Here is a 20,155-nt window from a genome sequence, read left to right as displayed (position 1 = left end):
GCAACTACAGCAGATGCATGGCCAATGCCCAATAGAACACCAGTGTATGAACAGCAACAAACACAACATCCAGCACCACAGGGATACAAATGACGTGCTGCATGGCACAGTGATGCAGTATCAAGGGGAGAGTGCGCTGGGTTGTAACCCTGTCATATTTAAAGGCTTGAACACACATCCAGATTATGACACCACAAAGAAAGCCCTGACATGCCCAGTTCTGTTGATTACATCTGACCAGGAAGAGCAACCCCTCGTAGGTGTGGAGATAGGCAACAAATCATTTCATTTTACAATAGATACAGGTGCAACTAAATCATGCTTAAAGGAAGGGCGTTTTCCTTTATCAGGATAATTAATGGACATATTGGGGTTCTCTGGGGCAATACAATCAGATCCTTTCACAGAAGATGTAACCATCTAGGAAAGTACTAAAGAGGCGTTATCTTGCTATTGTTTTAATCTGAAATGCCAGTGAACTTGTTAGGCAGGGACATGCTCAGCAAGTTAAACATGATTATCATGTCCACAGAATAAGGGGTGGTGCGCTCCACACCAGGAATGTGTTATGCTAGGGTTCTGGCAATAACACAGTACAGTGATGGCACTACTAGTGGAATAAACTTTCACCTGGATGTGTTCATTCATAGAGTTAGTGTGTTGTTGAGCGGAGAATTCTGTCCGAATTGTTGTTCTGCAAGACCATTCCCCAGGTACCATTGTCAAGCTAGATTTGGAGGGCGTGTAGATTGCTGAGTACAAAATATTGTTAATAGGGACTGACGAATAGGGAGATAGGTGAAGCATCATTTTGTGTATTGACCCCGCACAACCACTGAGTGATGATACTGGAAGTTTGTATCCCATGTCAAATAATGATCCAGCACAAAAATGTCCCTTGCCCTACACTTATTGTAAAATTCATGCCCGCATATTTACAGGAAGACTTGTTAAGGGTTCCCAGCACATTATGGCCGACAACCCCATTGATATACGGCTCTTGAAGAGCAAGCATAGGAGTAGTGCATATTAAGTTGAAAAAGAGAGTAGTGTTACCCAGAGTGTAGCAGTATCCATTGTCGAAAGAGTCAACTGAGGTAATACATGACACAATTGTTGTGATATGGCAGCAGGGCATCATAGTAACTTTGAATCCCTGTGTAACACAGCAATTATTCCTATAAAAAAGCAAAACTGTCAAGTTGGCGGATGAGACAGTCCTTACGCCCATTGAATAATATTGTAGAAGCTGAGTTCCCAGGAGTACTGAATCCCACCACATGTTTTGCAATATTCTCACTGTGGTCACATATTTCACTGTCATTGACTTGAAAAATGTGTTCTTCCCTTTTCCATTGCACCCTGATTCTCAATATCTCACTGCATTTGAGTACCATGTGTGAAGGTTCCAATACACTAGACTGCCTCAGGGGTACCGTGAGCCCCCCAGTATTGGATTTGGGTAACATACATGTACAGAGTATTGTCATTCAGTAGGTGGATGACCTCCTAGTGTGCAGCACAACAGAAGACCGGTGAAGAGCAGATTCAGTGACACTGCTATCACTGCTTGCATACAAAGGATATAAGGTGGACAAGGATAAAAACAATATTGTCAGAAGGAGGTTGTGAATTTGGGAAACATTTTATCATCTGCAGGAAAAAGAGAACCCCCAGAGAGAACATCTGCAGTACAAAACACACCACTGCCAACCACAGTTAAAGAAATGCAACAGTTCTTTGGTTTGTATAACTGTTGTAGGAGATGGATTTTCGACTATTCTAGCTACAAAAAGCCTATGCTACAGGGACTCAAGGAAGCACCGCAAAGGGGCACTCACATGGACAGGATACATGATTATATGTTTCCAGGAATTCAGAAATGCAATAAATAATGCATGAGTACTAGTAACCCCTGATTACAAAAAAACAAGTTGTATTTGTTTTACTATTCCAAAGGTCAGGTCATGCCTTCAGTATTGACCCAGCGCATATCCATGGGACACAATCACATGGCTTATTACAGTGCCATATTAAAATCAGTGGTGCAGGGTCAATTCCTTTGTGAAACAGGCACTGGCTGCAGCAGCCTTTGCAATTGAAAACAAATCCACGATCCCCATGGGTTGCTCAGTAGCATTACATGTAGTGTTTGCAATTCTTGAGTGATCCAAATCAATACTAACTACTGCATGAAAAGGATAGTTTTCAATGTCCTCAGATAGTAAACCATTGCATAACCCCAAATGTGCAACTGTTTACAAAAGTGTTTTAAACATTTTGCAAATGTAATGTTTACTTTGATTTTACACAACATTTGAATCCATGTACACTAAGTTAACACATCTTTTCCAGCAGTCTAAACTACACACAAAACGGTGTGTTTACAATAGTTTGTTTGTTTGTAAAACATACCCAATGCATGGTTTGAAATATTTACAAATGGTTTGTGAAAACTTTAAACAAAATGTACAGCATTTTACAACAATTTTGCAGAACATTTGTTTTAATGGTTCTCAAAAACGTGTAAATCTTTCAAACCATACTTTTGGTTAGGTTTACAAAAAAGCTAACATTTGTAAATACAAGGCATTGCAAGCAGTTTACATTTTTGTAAAAGGTTTCAAAATATAGTCTACACTCATGTAAATGTTGTGTAAACTCAAGTACACATTACATCTGGAAATGTTTAAAAGGGCTTTGCAAACTCTTGCAAAGTTGTGGTTATGCAATGCTTAACAAATCTGAGAACATTTATTGCAACACAATGTCTATTTTAGTTCTCTTAAACCAACTCTCAATCAGTGACATCATTCATATGCAAGACATGCATCCCCGTGTCTAATATCACACCTCTCATTCATGCATGTTGCATAGAAGCCTTAGAAAAACATTTGATGTGATATGTCAGTTATAACATGCCTGTACACAAGTGTTTCTAGGTGCGACAGGAGAAAAGAGGGAAGAAAGAGGGAGGCAAAGACAAACAATCTTACTATGCCATATGTCACTCAGATCGTGCAAGTGCAACAACGCCAAGTGCACGGGGAAGGGAGAGGGGGAGTGCCATGGAGAGGGAAGTGGGAAGCGCATTCAGGGCGGCATTGCTCTGAGTAAGTGCAGCCAGTGCAAGCACGGCTCTCGGTATGTGAAAGGAGGCAGGAGACAGCAGGGTTACAGTTACATTCCTTAAGTGTGTGGTAGACCTGGAGGCAGTGCAAGGGGGGCTGATCATGGAGGAGCCTGGTACCCGTTGAGACTCGGAGGGTAGCCAAGCAACCAGTCGGTGCAGCAGACAGCAGGTCAGCAGGGGGGAGAGAGAAAGAGAAAGAAGAGAAGAAAAGGAAGGTCTTGAGCTGCTTCTGGCAACCAGGTGGTCTGCCTCAAATTTGAGAGGGACAGGGATGCCATTCCAGAGGGAGGTACCTTGAGAGGAGAGAGATCTTCCCCCATGCTCTTACTGGAGAAGAAACAATTCTACTTTTATATGAAAAACAGTCGTGAATATGCTGTGTATGTGGGCAGCAATGAGGCTGCAGAATTTTCTGGTGTTCCCAGCGCAGTGCTGTTCACTTTGCATTTTCCTCAGAAATTATCCAGAGTTTTCCTGACACTACCAAAGAAATTCCTTTGGAAACAAATGACCAAGTAGATATGTCGAGGCTGATTTTCAAATGGTGATAACTGTTTTTCCTCCATGGTACAGTGTTCACATATTACAAACTGGTAATCTATGACAGCATAACATATATAACTTAAATTGTACACTGTTAAACAGACAACATGTACATTTCCACATGGCGTACATTTGTACCTTTCAACACAATAAAGGGTGTTCATCATATTAAAATATGTACCACTATCACAAGGCCATAAGTGACCCAATAATTATGTGATGTTATGTATGACATGAAACACACTACACTGATGCAATAGCCACACATAGAACACACATGTATCTCTATGATGCATTATTGAATCAAAATGTCCCACTTCAGTATTCAGCCATAATACAGTGTAGCATCTATAGAAGCATACAGGTCACTCCACACCCCGCCTTAAAACCAACAGTTACAGCACTTGAACAAGACTAAAATGTGACAAACCAAGCATACTAAGAAAAAACACTTTATACTATGCGCTTTGTCCGTCACCAAGATTTGTAAACATGTTGAGGGAATCCAGAACACATCATCGACAGAAGAGGTTGTGTTGAAGTCCCATGCTAGAGGCTAGGTGATGGGGCTCGGGTGATCCTGGGGCTAGTGAATGCCACCTGCTCTGTGATATAGGCCTGGAAAGACACCCATGGACAGCCTAACACGAATAGAGACACAGATCAGGGGGTCTGTGGAGGATGAAACTGCAGGTGTATGCAGAGTCAGTAAGGATATATGGCTTACTGAAAGATTATTCATTTTTCAAATAGTTGCTCACTTACATTTGCAAACTCCTGCATTTGTCAGAAACCAAAGCTCTTACTTGCTTATGACGAGATGAAAGGTTTACACTGAGAGTCAGTGATGACTGCTGCAGATTGTGTTGAAAATCTAAAATGGTAGACAAATGTGAAATAGCCCAGTTAGCAGAGATGCATTGGTTCCACATGATGAATCCTTAGTTCCTGTGCTCCTGCCCCAATCACCATGAACACTTCTGTTCTGCAAACCTGACAGTCCTCAAGCAATTACATGTCTTGTTGTCCATTCAGAATGAGGACACAATGAGACAGCAATCACAAGCAGTATCTGTATACATAGGTCGTGAGGGCCAATAGTGTCTCGTGGGGTCTCTCTCCTGCCATGGGTGGGAGGGGTGAGAAACAGTGGTCCGCAAGATCCTCATTCAGATTAAAAAGGCCCAAAATGATAAATGGAGAATGCTAACACCTCAACCAAAACAGGCCACACATGTCAAACAGAATTAGCATAGGCAATATCCTGAAATCATTTGATGATCATCAAACCACTTTAGAATTCATTCTCACTACATTGGAGATCATCAAGCAGCCACATTCATATGCAAGTAAGATAGCTTAATTGGTTGAGTGTCAGCTGCAGAGAGCTGTGTATAACCTGCATGTCACTAGTTCAACTCCGAATTAGATGGCTCACTGGGTTAATGAACAAGGTGTGGAGGTGTGTTTAGCCAGCAAGTCAAACCCACAGGTTTTGACCTAGCCTTAGGTGATGGCATTCCGACCTTGCAGATTTTGTTGTGAAACAATGAAGCAGGGATTCAAATGCAAGGAGGTATGCAAGTAGACCACAATAGGCTGCAATGGCATATAATTTAAAAAAAGAATGCAATGTACAGAAAGCAAATGTCATGCATGGCCCAATAAGTCCAGTTTTTGTCTTGCATTTTGAGACATGTAATCTAAAATGCAAAACTACGAGTGCAGCTATGCGAAGTAAAAAAAGAGGGCAAATTGACAACATCAGATTGACATTGGTATATTTGAGAGCTCAGTGTTATAGCTGAGGTTTTGATAACAGCATAGAGCCATCATCATGAAATACCTCTCCTTTTTGGTTTTGGTGAATATTTGTGGTGCAAGCCACAATTTTGACAAAATCATTGTTACAAAAAAGGGAGAGAGAGAGAGAGAGGGAAATTGATCTGTGAACTGAGAATAACTGGTTGGCAGAGCAACTACCAATGTCAAGTAATGAAATGGCCAACTCACTAAAATGTATTTTTCCAAACTCCTCTGCCATACAACCCAGAGAGGAGCTCCCTAACAAGATTTGCTCCAATTATCAGCTTTGCAAGAAGCAAGTCAGCCAAGCTTTCCATTTACCAGCCACCTAATGATTTGTCTAATTGGTCTGTTTTGGGCTATTTTCGTCGACTGTTGGCCTCAATCTCTGCACGCTTTAAATATCGTTATAGTCGATCGAGGACAACTGTATCTTCTCCATATTGTCACTCGGGTATGGTTTAAATTACTGTCTGAGTGAATACCTTTTCTTACATCTGTGATACATCAACGACGGTGAGGAAGGGCCTAGGAGTGATGTGCACCTCTCATTTCTCTGCCTTCGGGCTGTGAGTTAGGTGGGCATCACAAGGACCAAACTGGGGTCCCCCTATTCACTCCGGAAGGATTGTACCAATTTAAAGTACTCCCCTCTGGTCTCCATTGGGCACAGGCTACATTTCAGAGATTGATGGATCAGGTACTCCTTCCATTTTTGGCATTTCTTGGGGCCTACATTGATGAAATAGTCATCCACAGACCTAGAGTGAGCATATGTACCACCTTTACCAAGTATCAAAAGCCTTAAGGAAAGCCAGTCTCCTGGCCAACCCCAAAAAGTGTCAGCTTGCCCGATCAGCAGCGAAATACTTTATTTTTTATTGTGGGAAATGGTCTTGTACAACCTCAGGCAGAAAAAGTCAAATCTGTGCAAGAAACACTGACACCCAAGGCAAAGAGAGATTTAAAGGCATTCCTTGGCTTGGTATTTATTTTATTTATGTTATTTTGCATCTGTTAGGTGCTTATACAACAAGTAAATTGTGTTTCAAAGTGCCCATTTGGCAACAGGGAGGGAAAGATAGGATAGAAAACAATATATACACTGGAGGATAAAGAAGAACCTACTAGGCCTTATGAGTATTTAGAATGTGCAAGTGCAGAGAGAGAAGAGGGGAAGAGGGATCAAGGGATAAGTGCTGGAGTGTCTGTGCTCATGAGTGAACAGCAGATGTAAGTCCCAAGAATAGTAAGTGCTGGGGAGCGTTGAGCTGAAATCCATTGGGTAAGTTCAGGCGTACAGTAGCATAGGCCAGTGGGTCCGAGGCAAGTGATCTGTCTAGGCAGAAGCTGAGGCGATTGATTGTGGGAGGCCAGGACGCCGAGGACACATAAAGGCACTAATCACCAATCACAGTGATGGAGAGGTTAGCAGAGGATTGGAGAAGAGAAGGGGGAAATGAAGAGGAATGTTTTTAGGTGCTTCCAGAATTTGATGAGTTCTGGCGCAATACGAACAGGAAGGGGGAGGCTGTTCGATAAGAGGGAGTCTGCTAAAGCAAGAGATCGGCCTTTGGCCCTCTGTTTAGTGAAACACTTTACACAGTGGGAGTTGGTACCAGAGAAATGTAGAGGTCTAGAGTAAGAATATTTAGTAGTAGCAAGTTGCAGGAAGTACGGTTCCTGGTCCCAGACAGCCTTGTGGATGAAGCAGAGGGATTTGAATTTCATTTGTGCAGCAATTGGGAGCTAGTGAATAGTTTTAGGGCAGGAGAGATGCGGTTCCTGGGCTTGAAGCAAATGATAAGTCTTGCTGTTGTATTCTGGATTAGCTGGAGGGGTAGTACGGAGGAGGAAGGCAGATTGAAGAGAAGGCTATTACAATAGTCAAGCCTAGAGAGAACCAGAGCTCTGGCAGGGTTGAGTTTCTGGGGAAAAGTGTGAAGGAAGAGATGAAAGTAGCACTTCTTGGCAATGTCCTGAATGTGAGGAAGGAGAGAGAGAAGTCAAAGATGACTCCACAATGTCTGGCTTCAGGGAGAAGGGAGAGAACTCGTAGAGGAATGCCAGAGTGAGGGGAAGAAAGAGGGATTTGGGGTCCCGATAGGAAGGATCTCAGTCTTGCTGGCATTAAGGCAAAGATCTTTTGAAGTGCAGCATGACTGGATGGCTGATAGGCAGTCCAGGATGATGGAAGAGGCAAGGGGGTCAGCAGGAGTTTCAAAGAAGATCTGAGTATCATATGCATTGCACAGGATGTTGGGTGAGAAGGAAGAAGATGATATGTGCTAGCAGAGCAAAGTAAGTGTTAAAGTGCCAGGGGGAGAATTTGGAGCCCTGAGGGACACCACAGATAGAGAAGGAGGTAGGTGAGCAGAAGGTGCCCAGAATAACCTGCGATGGACAGTCAGTTAGGGAAGAGTTCAGCCAGTCCAGTGCCTGCTCCGAGATACCCAGGGTATCATGGAGCCGTTTTATGAGGATGGAGGGGTTGACCATGTCAAATGTAGAGGAAAGATCAAGTAGAGTGAGTAAAGCTGGAGAGTTAGAATACAGATGCAAGCAGTTCTTCATGGGTGTTCAGAAGAGCAGTTTTCTTGCCTTCGGAGACTGCCAACAAGTTCAGGTTGAGAGGTAAGTTACAGGAAGGCCAGTTCTCCAGGAGTTTACCAAGGGAGGGGGTGATAGAAATAGGGCAGTAGTTAGCTTGACAGGTAGGATCTGTTGAAGGTTTTTTGAGGAGAGGGTGCACAAGAGAGTGCTCGAGGGTGCCCTGGAAAGTTCCAGTAGCAAAAGAGTGATTTCAGAAATCAGCAAGAGTGGTGTCAAGAGAGCCAATGCTGTCCTTGATGGTTCTGAGGAGCAAGGGGAAACCTGTTTGAAGAAGAACTTCATAGAGCGGACAACTGTGGTGACCTCATCAGGTGTGACAGGGAGCAGGAGGAGAGAGAGGAAGAAGGAGGGTGGAAGGCCATACAAGGCAAGGGATGGGGGTGGGGGATAGGGTAGCAAGGGTGCTCAGGATGTCCAGTGTTTTAGTGGTGAATTGTGTGGCCAGTGCATTGCAGATGGCCTGGGACATAAGACTGCAGAAGGGTTGGCTAGTTCCCAACTGTGTTGTTCGATGCACCAGATATTCGTACCTTGATGTTGACTCTTTTCTTGGCACGGATGGAGAATCTGTATTGCCTTTGGAGCAGGCGGCAAGACCAGTTTGTCAGATGGTGAGCCTGAGGTTTGCCACTTCCATTCCACAGCTCTGCACTTGCATTTCAGGGATACAAGTTTGGAGTCGTAACAAGTATTACGCTTGGTGGCAGGTTTCAGGCAGATCTACATGACTAGGGAAAGAATGTCCAGGGTGTTAGTAATAGACAGATGGAGGTTGCTTACAGGATAATCAGTGGTTGAGTCAGGGGTGGGAGGAAAGGTGGGGATGGAGGTTGATGAGAAGGCAGCTGCTGACACTAGTTTCTTCAGATGAATGTACATTGATGAGGATGACAGGCTGGGGGAGGTGCAGTCAGAGGGCTCAGGTGGACCTAGGTAAGAAGAGGGGATTGAGTGGTCTGACCAGGATAGCAGTGTGATCAGAGGGTTTAGAGTAAAATATCTGAGTGGATGAGAGCATCAAGAGTGTGTCCTGCCGAGTGGGTTGGACCAGACAGGAGAATGGAGAGGGAGAGCAAGGTGCAGAGGTCAAGGAAGATGGTAGATGCTGCAATAGAGGAGTCCAAACGGATGTTGATGTCACCCAAGAGAAGGAGTTTAGATGTGGCAGTGAAGAGAGAGGAGCAGAAATCATCTCATTCAGAGAGGAACAGGGTGGTAGTGCCAGGGGGGCTGTAGATTGTGGCAATGGTCTAGAGATGGAGAGCGAGATTACCAATTTGCAGACCAAGCTCTAAAAGGAAGAGTAAGACTGGGTGGTTATGAGGGAGAAAGGGACCCACTCAGGAAAATCTGAGCAACCCCACTGCCAGCATGGTTAGGTCATGGCTTGGGAATGATATTGTATCAATCGGGGAGAAGGGAGTCAAAAGCAATGACTGTGCTGGCATTGATCCAAGTATCAGTAAGAGTGAGAATGTCAAGGTCAATGTCTTCAAGAAGGAGGCAGATGTCGCTGGCGTGTTTCTTGGCTGAACGGGCGTTAAGTGTGGCCAGGTGAAGGAGGTCTCCCCCTTTGAGGTTTTCTGAGGAGGAGTACAGGGGCATGGTACACCAGTCGGAGGGGGAGGGGCAGAGAGAGTGGTTGGGGGAAGGCAAGTGATTAAAGGAAGTTAATGAGGGATGGCATGTGCTGGTCAAAGAGAATGAGGTTGGGTTGAGGACCCTGAAAGAAGATGGTGCCAGTGTGGTAAACATTAATGATACAGCGTGAAGATTAGAAGCCCAGCAAGAGGACTTCCCACTTGGTGTCATCATTAATGGGAGAGGATGTAAAAGGAGAGAGAATGGAGATGAGATGAGGAGTCCATACATCTGGTGAGGGGACAGAGAAGAGGATATCAGTTAAGACATGTCTGGAAGTTGCGCTGACATAGGTGTCTGTGATGTGCAAGCCACAGTTTGCACTCAATGGGCCTCATTACGATTATGGAGGTAGCCATGGTGCTATTAGCGTCATGGCTGCCTCCATACCTGGCTCCAATACCGGGTTCCTTCAATGGGGAATTACCAGGTCATTCCATCATTGGAGTACCCTGTATTTCCTCCTTGAAGGAACCATTCCCCATTGGGAATGGGGAGGGAGGTAATAACGGGCACATTACAAATAGCCCATTATTAGCTTCCTCTTCTCCTCGCGGGACCAAGAAAGGATGTCTGGTTTTACAAGACGTCTGTTCCTGGTCCCGCAAAGGGAACTTCGTAATATGTGCTCCCGTAATGAAGGGTGCCGTCCCAAACCGGCACCCTTCATTACGGGACCGCCAGGGTCGTAATGAGGCCCAATGTCTTTTTCGTGCTTTTCTCTTTGAAACTTTGTGATAGAGGGAGGGTAGGTGATAGTGTAGCAGTCAGAGAAGATAGGAGAGATGTTGCGTGCCATTAGGGTGGCAGAGGATTGTTGAAGGAGAAAGGGATGGTTGCACTACACAGTCCTAGCACAAGCTACACATGGTCAAGTAGTTACAGGAGGACACAAAAAACAATGCAGCAGTGAGGTGCAATATGTTACAAATGCAGCAGTGGGGTGCAGGATGTTAAAAATGCACACACCCAAATTCGAAAATCAAAGCAGGGCACAGAATGCTAATGCAGCAGCAGGCTGCACAATGTTAAAAATGCACATACCCATATTCGAAAATTAAAGCAGGGAACAGAATGCAAATGCAGCAGTGGGGTGCAGGATGTTAAGAATGCACACATCCAAATTCGAAAAATCAAAGCAGGGCAGAGAATGCAAATGCAGCAGTTCAGTTCAGGATATAAAAAATGCACACACCCAATGTGTTTCGAGAATTTCTCTTCATCAGGGGCGTATCATATTTTTCAATTTTTCAACATTTTCTACAGAAAAAAAGTTCTGAAAAATATATATAACTATTCCATTACTTAATAACCATAGTACATAATTTCTTGATCAAATATACATAGAAGTAACAGAGTATGATGAATAAAAACGCGTTGGGCCACATGAAAATTAAAATGTTATGTGAAACATATAGTGAACTGTGATGTGTATTCCTTGAAACAAAGTTGTATAATCTACGTTATAAATTGAAATCATTAAGATCTAATGAGACCAGGTTCCTTTTATAAAAAGGACTAATATATTTTTTCTGAGCCATTTGATAGTGTGCAGGGGACGGGAGTTCCCTAACTGGGAACCTCTTTCTTCGGTTTTGATTTACAACCCATATGCCTGGGTTGATTCTCTTCTCCTCTGCACCTGAAGTTGAAAACTGATTGTCTAGAATACAGATAGAGACCTAAGTTTCAACTAATTATGTAAATTACCTAGGAGTGCTAGGTGCTTAGACATTTGAAGCAGTTAGGAGGTGGCCATGTTATAGGGGATGCAAACAGACAAACTCCAATGCATCACACCATTAGATCGTCAGGAATAATGGTTTTAAAGCACTCCTGGCTTTGGCAAAACACTGCAGGGCGGATTAAAAACAGCTCCCCCTTTTTATAGCAACTATAGAAATATTTTCTTTCAAAAAGTATAAATTGCTTATGGCGCTCTAATCAAGGTGGGGTATTATAGAAGGCTTATACCTAATTATCCTCTATAACAGCTTGCCTTACTGACAAACTTAAGAATGTTTAACCCCAAAAGATAAAATGGACCCAAGAAGATCAAGCCTGTTGTTCAACCCTCTAGTAAATTCTTTGTAATGAACCAATCATGAAAGGGGCTAATTTTAGCAAAGAATTTATCCTCCAGATGAATGCATCTCAAGTTGTATTGGGAGCAGCCCTCTCCCAGGAATATGATGGAATTTAACACCTGATTCTGTACATCAGTTGGAAACTCTTTTGTAGGGAGAATAACTATGCCACAATTGAACTCGAAGTGTTAGCTATTAAACAAGCTGTGACGAATTGCAATAATACCTCACAGGAAGACATTTCAGACTGGTAACTGATCATTCCCTCTAATCCTGGATCAGTCTCTGTAAGGATAATAACACCTCAGTAATGCAATGCTTTCTAGATTTACAAACATATTGTTTTACTATTGAACACAGGAAAGGAACAGATCAAGGCAACATAGATTACCTTTCCTGTTTTCCAATAGATATAGAAGAAACCAGCAGCTTTAGGGGAAGGGTATGCGATGGAGCTAGTAACATCATCACTGATTTCCAAGCTTCTCTTACGAGGTCAGGGAAAGGCAGAAGATACCTGACTTTGACAGTTCGGGTGGCTATCTGCGGGAGGACCATGTAGGGGAGGACAAACTCCATCAAGGCACAAAAATACTGGATCATAAAAATCCTTCAGCTATAATTGTTAAAGACACCATGAACCTTTAAATCGCTCCTATATGGCTTATTGCAATGTAAAAGGATGATTCCCAGGTTTACACAGCCAACAACCTTATGTACCTTCCTCCTCAATTTATAGTACTGAGAAGAGAAAGAGGAATGGAGTAATGAGGATGACCAGAAGGAGTAATCTAGTCTATGGAACAGGATAACCAATGCAGGGAATTTTAAAACTGACACAGCTGAACAGCACAGGAGGGAGCGGGTGATAGAGACACAGAGGGATAGAGAGAGAAAGAGAGAGAAAGAGAGAGGAAGAGGAAGAGGGAGAGACTGTAGCTGGAACCAAATTGTTCTGATGTTGGTTGGGACACTGGAGGTGGCACAGAAGCTGATGAGAACAGCACGTAGAGAGACCGAGCTGAGAGAAGTTTGCAACAATATTTCCATATGCAGCTGGTGCCACCAGAGGCCGAAGGCAGCAAAGCGGGAACCAAGTGGCTAACGGGATGGATGCTCAGTCAGCGAGTCAAGATCAGAGAAGACAGAAGGATGCAAGGAATACCAAAACCGTCAGTGAACACTGGTAAGACCAGGGAGAATGAATGAGATACCAGAGTGCTTCAGGATGAATACTGCATACAGTTGACAGCACAAGAGCGCCTCAGTAAAGCAACTGTAATAACTGATATAAATGCAAAAACTTTTAAGAAATGGTTGGTGACCCAATAATTGAAAGACATTATTTTGTGGTTGCAAGATAGAGTGAATGGAGAATGAAAAAGCCCTGGCAGGATAGTGCACCAGTCAAGCAGCAAGTCTGGGAATCACACCCATGAGAGGACATAAAAGGCCCTGGCATGAAAGCAAACCAGGCAGTGTGTGAGTATTGAACCATCACCCAAGTGTGATACCCAGGCAGTAGACTAAACCTGGGGTAAGAAGAGAAGTAAGAGAACCTAGACGTCAAAACCCCTCCTTGAAACTGCAAAACAGTGACCGTCAATATAAAAGGGAAGATCCGTACCACTTTGGAAGATAATTGAGATCCAGAAAACAAGACAAGTAATAAAGCTGCAAATACCCTAGCTGGAGAGTATACCAGGGTTAGGAAAAGGATTGAGAAAGCTTAGGGGGTCCAACCCCTCCTTGAAATTCTAAAACAGTGACAGTCAGATAGTCAAACGGAGAAGGGATGAACCATACCGCTTTAAGACTATTGGAGATCTAGAGAGAGAGAAACTGAATATATTTAAAAGAACTGTGTGTTAAAAGGAGACTCAAGGGAAGAGTGTTCCCCTTTGCAAAAACTGGAACTGTGATAAAGAAACATTTGAATCACTGAAGAAATCTAAGGGAAGGAAATACCCTTTTCCTGGTGGATCTGTATTCCTTTTCCTTTCTGCACCTTAAAACATTATGTTTGGATCTTTGAAAGACAACTAAAAGTTTTTAGCTTACAGAAATTCCCAAGTTGCACATTATACTGAGTTTAGCGTGTAAGGCTCAGTTTAGGTTTTGGACACAGGACAGAGGACGCTCTTTGGTTTATCATCGTGACACAGATTCTGTTTAGTTTTTTTGAAGTAGGTAAACCCCTTTTAAGATTAGAGATATGGACAGATAGTATTTCTCCAAACCCCTCTTAATATTATGTAGAAAATAAAAATCTGTAATGATCACTTAACATGCCTCTGTATTCGAGTCTTACTCTTGATCACTTACAGAGGTCAGATGGCACACCTGTGCCTCATGCAGCCTCGTTAGAGGGTGATTAATGACCTATCCTACACATCACAAGTGGCTGTGGTCAAATATGCCACCGAAACCCAAAACACAGACTCAGTTTCACTCTGCAAAGACACAGCAGAGAAGGCCGCCAAAGAAGCTGTGTATTTGCGGGAACCAGATGCCACAGCATATCCGAAGGTGTGAATTCAACAGCTGCATTTAGCAATACCTAATACAGCAGTACTGCTTAAACAAATAATTGAACTACAAGGTCAGGCACCCCAAGATCAGAAAGACCTATGGGCTAAAAGGGGTGCTCACTGTCACCAACTGACTTGAAATGAAGAAAACATGTTACAGGTAAAATAGGAACTTCTTATGGTTTCTCTTGAGCAACTGCACCACCCAGCACATACTTCTCAGCAGCATATTGCAGCAGATGTTCAGGAGGAGCAGTTTGTCCCCAATCTGCATGAATATCTCAACAAATTTGTTGCAAATTAAATTATTTACTACAGTATGGGAACAGCCTCAGGACGTTGTGTGGCACATTGTTGAACCAGCTGGATCCTTCTAGAAACTCCAAATTGATTATGTGCACATGCTAAATAGGTGCAGTCATTTATGTTAGCTTATTGTTTTGGTTTGCCCATACTCCAGTTGGATCGAGGCTGGCCCTTGCTCACAACCTGATGCTAAATCAGCAGCTACATTTCTAGCATGCAAGGACACAATGATTTGTTTAAGGGAATTGCATCCTTATTAGGGATTCAACACACACTGTGTTCAATATACCACCCTCAGGCCAACAAGTTTATGGAAAAATTGAACAGGCTGTTTAAATCAAAACCGTCAAAAAAGTGCACTATTTTAGGTAGGAATTGGCTGCATTGTCTCCCTCTTGCTCTGTTCAGCCTCAGGGCACAGTCAAGTACAGACCACCACTTGTCTCCACAAGAACATTTGATGGGAAGAAGAATGCACACACCTCTCACACCTGCACGCACAGCATTATACCCTCACAGGCCAGCAGAAATATTGGAGGAGGAGTTTCAGGAATATTTGAGGGAGCTAAAAAAAGCATAAAGTTCTTGTCCCCACAGATTGCTCCTAGAAGAGAAGAGACAGTGACAAAACCGTAGATGATCCAGTCAGCTTATTAGCGCCCCGCGCCCCGGTAAGTATCCTAGAGATCAATTGTACATCCAGAATTGTGTACAGCACTGGTACGACAGGTGATATCAGGGTCTCTTCACCACTGTGTATTCAAAACTGTTTGAAGTGCATGTGAAGGAGTTGTTGTACTGGGCCCACTTGTCTGATGTTAGAAAAGCATCCAGTATCACCCCACCCTCTTGCAAAAATGCAGACCGTAGTGCATGAAATAAAAGTGCACATAGCTTTCTGTCTCATTACAGTGCTGAACATGATGAGTACATATGATTTCATGAAAAATGATGATAGTTGTGAGCGTTCTTGTCTTTTTTATCCCTCTGCAGGGTCAAGATTTCAAACATTGTGCAATTTATAAACTGGTATAGGTTGTATTGCTTTTGGTTTTTCTCTACTGTCCCTCTTTGTGTATTTTATATGGTTCTGGAATATAAAAGGGGGTATGTAAATTATACATATGAGGAAAAGGGGTGAATAATGCGTACTAGTATGGAAAGTGAAACATAGATAGAGAACAATCATCATAAGGGGTCATTTTAGACACTGTGGCAAATGTGCACCACCCCAAAATGGACAACGTGTGGCATAATCACATGTGTGAGGTGGGAAGGGCAAGATCAAATGAGATCTGCTATGTATGCTCTTTAATACCTCATGTAACAGGTAAAGGCAAGCTGTTCATACATCAAGAAATGCCACCTATTATAGCCCAATGTTTAGTACTCCTGGCCTTTGAAGATTATGAAGCTTTTTTCAAGGATACATGGTCCAAGAGGTTATAATAGACAGAAATGATGAAGAGTGTGCCAAGAATAAACCATTGTTGAAACTGGACAGTGTTCTGTTTTCCAATGATAGATGGGTGACAGGAGTAGTGAGCTGTGCAGCGGGTTCTTACTGGAGTTATGGGGTGATTACGTACCGAAACTGACATGGATTGAGTTAAGCAATAAGCCAGCAAAAGATCAGGTAACGGTGGACTATTCTTTTTGCTTCAGAGTAAATTGCACTATATATGTAGTAATGAACATTTGCTGTAATAAAACATTATTTATTCCAGATTTGACGGAAGGCAAAGCAGCGTTAATGGATGTGTATTGATTGTGTGGGCAATATCCGTACCTCCACCTTTCACCATCTTCGGGATGTCTGTTCACTCACCACTTTACATTCAGCATTCCTGATTCACATCACATGGTTATAAGCATGCCACACTCAGTAGCAACTAAGCTCCTGACCAACGGGCGTGTCCGCGACTCTCTAAGGTGCTATCACCAGAAAAAGTCCAATAACTGGTCACTTGACTCATCTGACAAACTTGACGGTGACTGGACTAGTTTCATCTGTTCACTAAGACACGAAGACAGAGGCCTTTTTTACCTCCCTCCTCATGCCAAATATCCAGACATAACTTTAATGACATTTCATTGTTCAAAAAATGTCGAATTCAATTCAAATTATCTAATAGCTTTAAGCAATTAGCTCTTAATCTTCAAAAGGTTTTGGATTTGCAGGGTCAGTCTGCAATCATACACAAAAACATTTTGTTTCTATCTAAACAGCTTTATTGAATTGGCTGTTAGTTAACTTGTTTTACCATTTTATTTTTTTCAACTGTGTTTCAACTTTCTTTTATATAATGATACAGTGCAAAACAATGTACAAACTAATATGTTCCCTGCTACATACATACATTTAGACAAGCAGGTAATTAGTGCAATACAACCAGTAATGTATAAAGTGCAGAGAACATCAATATGAGTTGATGATGGTCTACTTTTTCTACTATTTTTAGTATTTGAAAGCAAAGAATTTTCAAAGCTACTTGGTTTTGCTCTGATTCTGTGGTTCTATGACACAGGGCCTATGTGTATCCTAGTTCAAAACCTAACATAACATGGAGCAAGAGATGACCAATCCATAGATCTACTCCTGGGGTTGTGCACCCTCAGTGTGTGGTGGACTTCTCAGCAACAGAGGTGCTAGTCCCAGTGGTGTTTTGGCACTTGGTGAATGGGCCTTCTTCCGGGCCTCGGATGGTGTCTCTCTGAGGAGAGGGAAACACATATACATAGTATTTTTAGGAGTATTAAAAACCAAACCCAAACCTAGGGAAATGGATCGCTAGGTGAGTGGGTGCAATAGAAGGAGAGACTCAACTAAATGTCTGTGTTCTCATTGGAGGGAAGGCACTAACCTCAGGTGTGTCCTGGGTGCCAGGTGGTGGCAGACGGGTCGGGGTCCAGTTTCTGTGTACTCCTCCTGGGTGGCTGCTGGTTGCATTGCAATACTGTGTGGCTTAAGTAACTGCACTGTAGGTCAGCTCTGTTTCAAAAGGCAAACGTTCTGCTAGAAAAAAAAAATATACATATATATGAGCATGTTCAGTTCTAATGCTAACAAAAGTCTGGGAGCGTCTGGAGCTGTATGAACAGACAATGGACTCTTTTTAACATCAAAAGTAGCTGGAATTGCATAGACTATGCCAAATGGACGTTCTCTCCGGAGTACTCCAGCTTCTTTGCTCGACTGGAAGACCAGAACCATTGCAGGTGATCCACCTATAAGGTGGCCATCTTGAAGCACTTTTCCGCCCACAGAAACCCCCAGGAGGCTCACAAAATGGCCTACAATCTGCAGTGCTGAGAGGATCAAGCCCCAAGAGAATGTGTGCAGGAACTAAAACGCTCCTTTCAACAAACAACCAGGCAGGAGTGCATGAATAGTAGAGTTTATAACCACCTATTTTCATGCGCTCCCAAAATATATAATGACCCAGCTGGTGAGGGATTTTCACGTCAACAGGACCCTGGACTGGGTAGTAGAGCAGGCTACCCAGATCTATGAGGTCCAAAAACCTGCAGAAAGCAAAAATCCAAACCAACCAACACCCCAGCTGCTGCTAAGGTGGCAGAGGTTCTAGGTTTTAGACCTAGAAATGGGGGAGGAGGGAGGCTAAAAATACACCTTCTCAAAACCAGCCAAATCAGAGGCAAAGAAGGCCATCTGATCAATCAGCTGTAGGTGGTGGTCTGGTAGGTAACCCCACCAATATGACCTCTAACTCTGCAAATTATATCAGTCCTAGATATAAGGGCAATAGACCTATCTTGTGATACATGTGGAATCCGCCAGCCTGAGGGTGAGGATCCAACCAGGTGAGTCCTGCGCCATTAAACATCCCTCCCAACTTCCCTCCTGAGGGAGGTAATCCTCCAAATTCTGGGTTTAGTTTCTTCCCCTGGGACCTTCCAAGCCCCAACATGCAGGATATCCCTTCCTACTCACCCTGCTTTCAGGAGTCCAGACCCCCCAATCCGGGAGAGGGGAGGCCAAGGGTGGAGAGTTCCCAAGGGAATCCCCAATACCCAGGGTACTCCGGGAGAAGGGATAGTTACACTTCCCGAGAACTACCAGCCGGATCGGGTGTCTCAAGTGGAGCGTCAAGTCCAGAACCTCACTCAGGATCTGAGTCCCGTGTTGAGGGCTCAGCAGAAACCTCAGATGAACATGGCACCTCAGAAACCTTCAAACCAAGGGTCTGGCACACCGGAGCAATGACGGGGAGAGAACCCTGACAACCCACCGGTTCCAGTGGAGGGGGCATGGGAGGAAGGGGGGTAAAAAGCCCTAGAGGAAGCTTCCTTCCTCACCCATGAAATGCCACTGGACATGCCAGAACCGGAACTAAAATCTCTTGCCCTGGATATCTGCAACCCAGGGAACAGAGGGTAGGTAGGAGAAACCAAGAAATCAAAAAGACCCATTTTGTGGAGGAAGTCAGTGTCCTCCAGTTTGAAGGGGAAGAATCCTTGGAGGATTCTGGCAAGAAAATCTTCTTCTTCAGGGATGGGGAATTCCTCTCAAAGGAAATGGGTCTCAAGAGACTAGAACTTGGACTGGGTAGGTGTGGGGACTGATGAAGAATCGCCCATCACTGAATCCCAGAATTGCCATCCAGAAAACAAAATATTGATGGAGGGTTCCTCCCAACAAACTGGTTCTAGTGACTGCCACCAAGTAAGAGGGGGCAGCACAGAGCTAAGGGAATAAGGGGATTCCGAAATACCACATATTTCAGGATGCCAAATTTTTGTTACAGATTCTCAGACCAAGGCACAGAAAACTGTCTAAAACTCCACCAGTCCAAAATAAAGAAATTGACTGCCCAGCTTGCCCAAAAAGCCAATTAACTTTGCCCCTGGAAGGAGAAAGAAGGTAGATTCTATGCCCCCGTCCGAGTGCAAGGACAATGTGCACTTTCAGCACTGGTAGACACTGGATCCCAAGCCACTCTTCTGTCAAAAAAGGGCCTTTGAGCAGCTACATTCAGGAAGGGGGGAGAGATACCAAATCCCTCTCACCCCTCTTCCTGGACAACTTCACAACTTCGATATAAATGAAATCCCTGTCGAGGGCACTTCAGATCTGGAAATTAAAGTGACATAAGGTGAAGCACCCGGTTATAGTTGTGACTCCAGAGGGGACCCCATGTCTATTAGGTAATGACCTCCTCTGGAGGTTGTCTCCCATGAAAGACTGTGTGAATAAGGTCCTCTGCACTAACCGGCCGATAAAATTAAAACAAAGTGTCAACCATGTCAGTTTAAATGGCACATTCCACATGGTTGAACAAAAATCTGATCAAATTGAGTTTAATTTCCAAAATAATGAAACACCTGACATTACAGTAATTGCTGTAGGACAACAATCTGGTGCTGGGAACTCCTCCTCTCCATTTCCAAATAATCAAACACCTGACATTACAGTATTTGCTGTAGGACAACAAAGTGGTGATGGGAACTCCTCTCCATTCCTGAAAATCAAC

Source organism: Ambystoma mexicanum, chromosome 3q, assembly GCF_040938575.1.
Source record: "Ambystoma mexicanum isolate Mex_15411 chromosome 3q, UKY_AmexF1_1, whole genome shotgun sequence".
NCBI lineage: Eukaryota > Metazoa > Chordata > Amphibia > Caudata > Ambystomatidae > Ambystoma > Ambystoma mexicanum.
Note: the sequence above shows the minus strand (reverse complement) of the source record.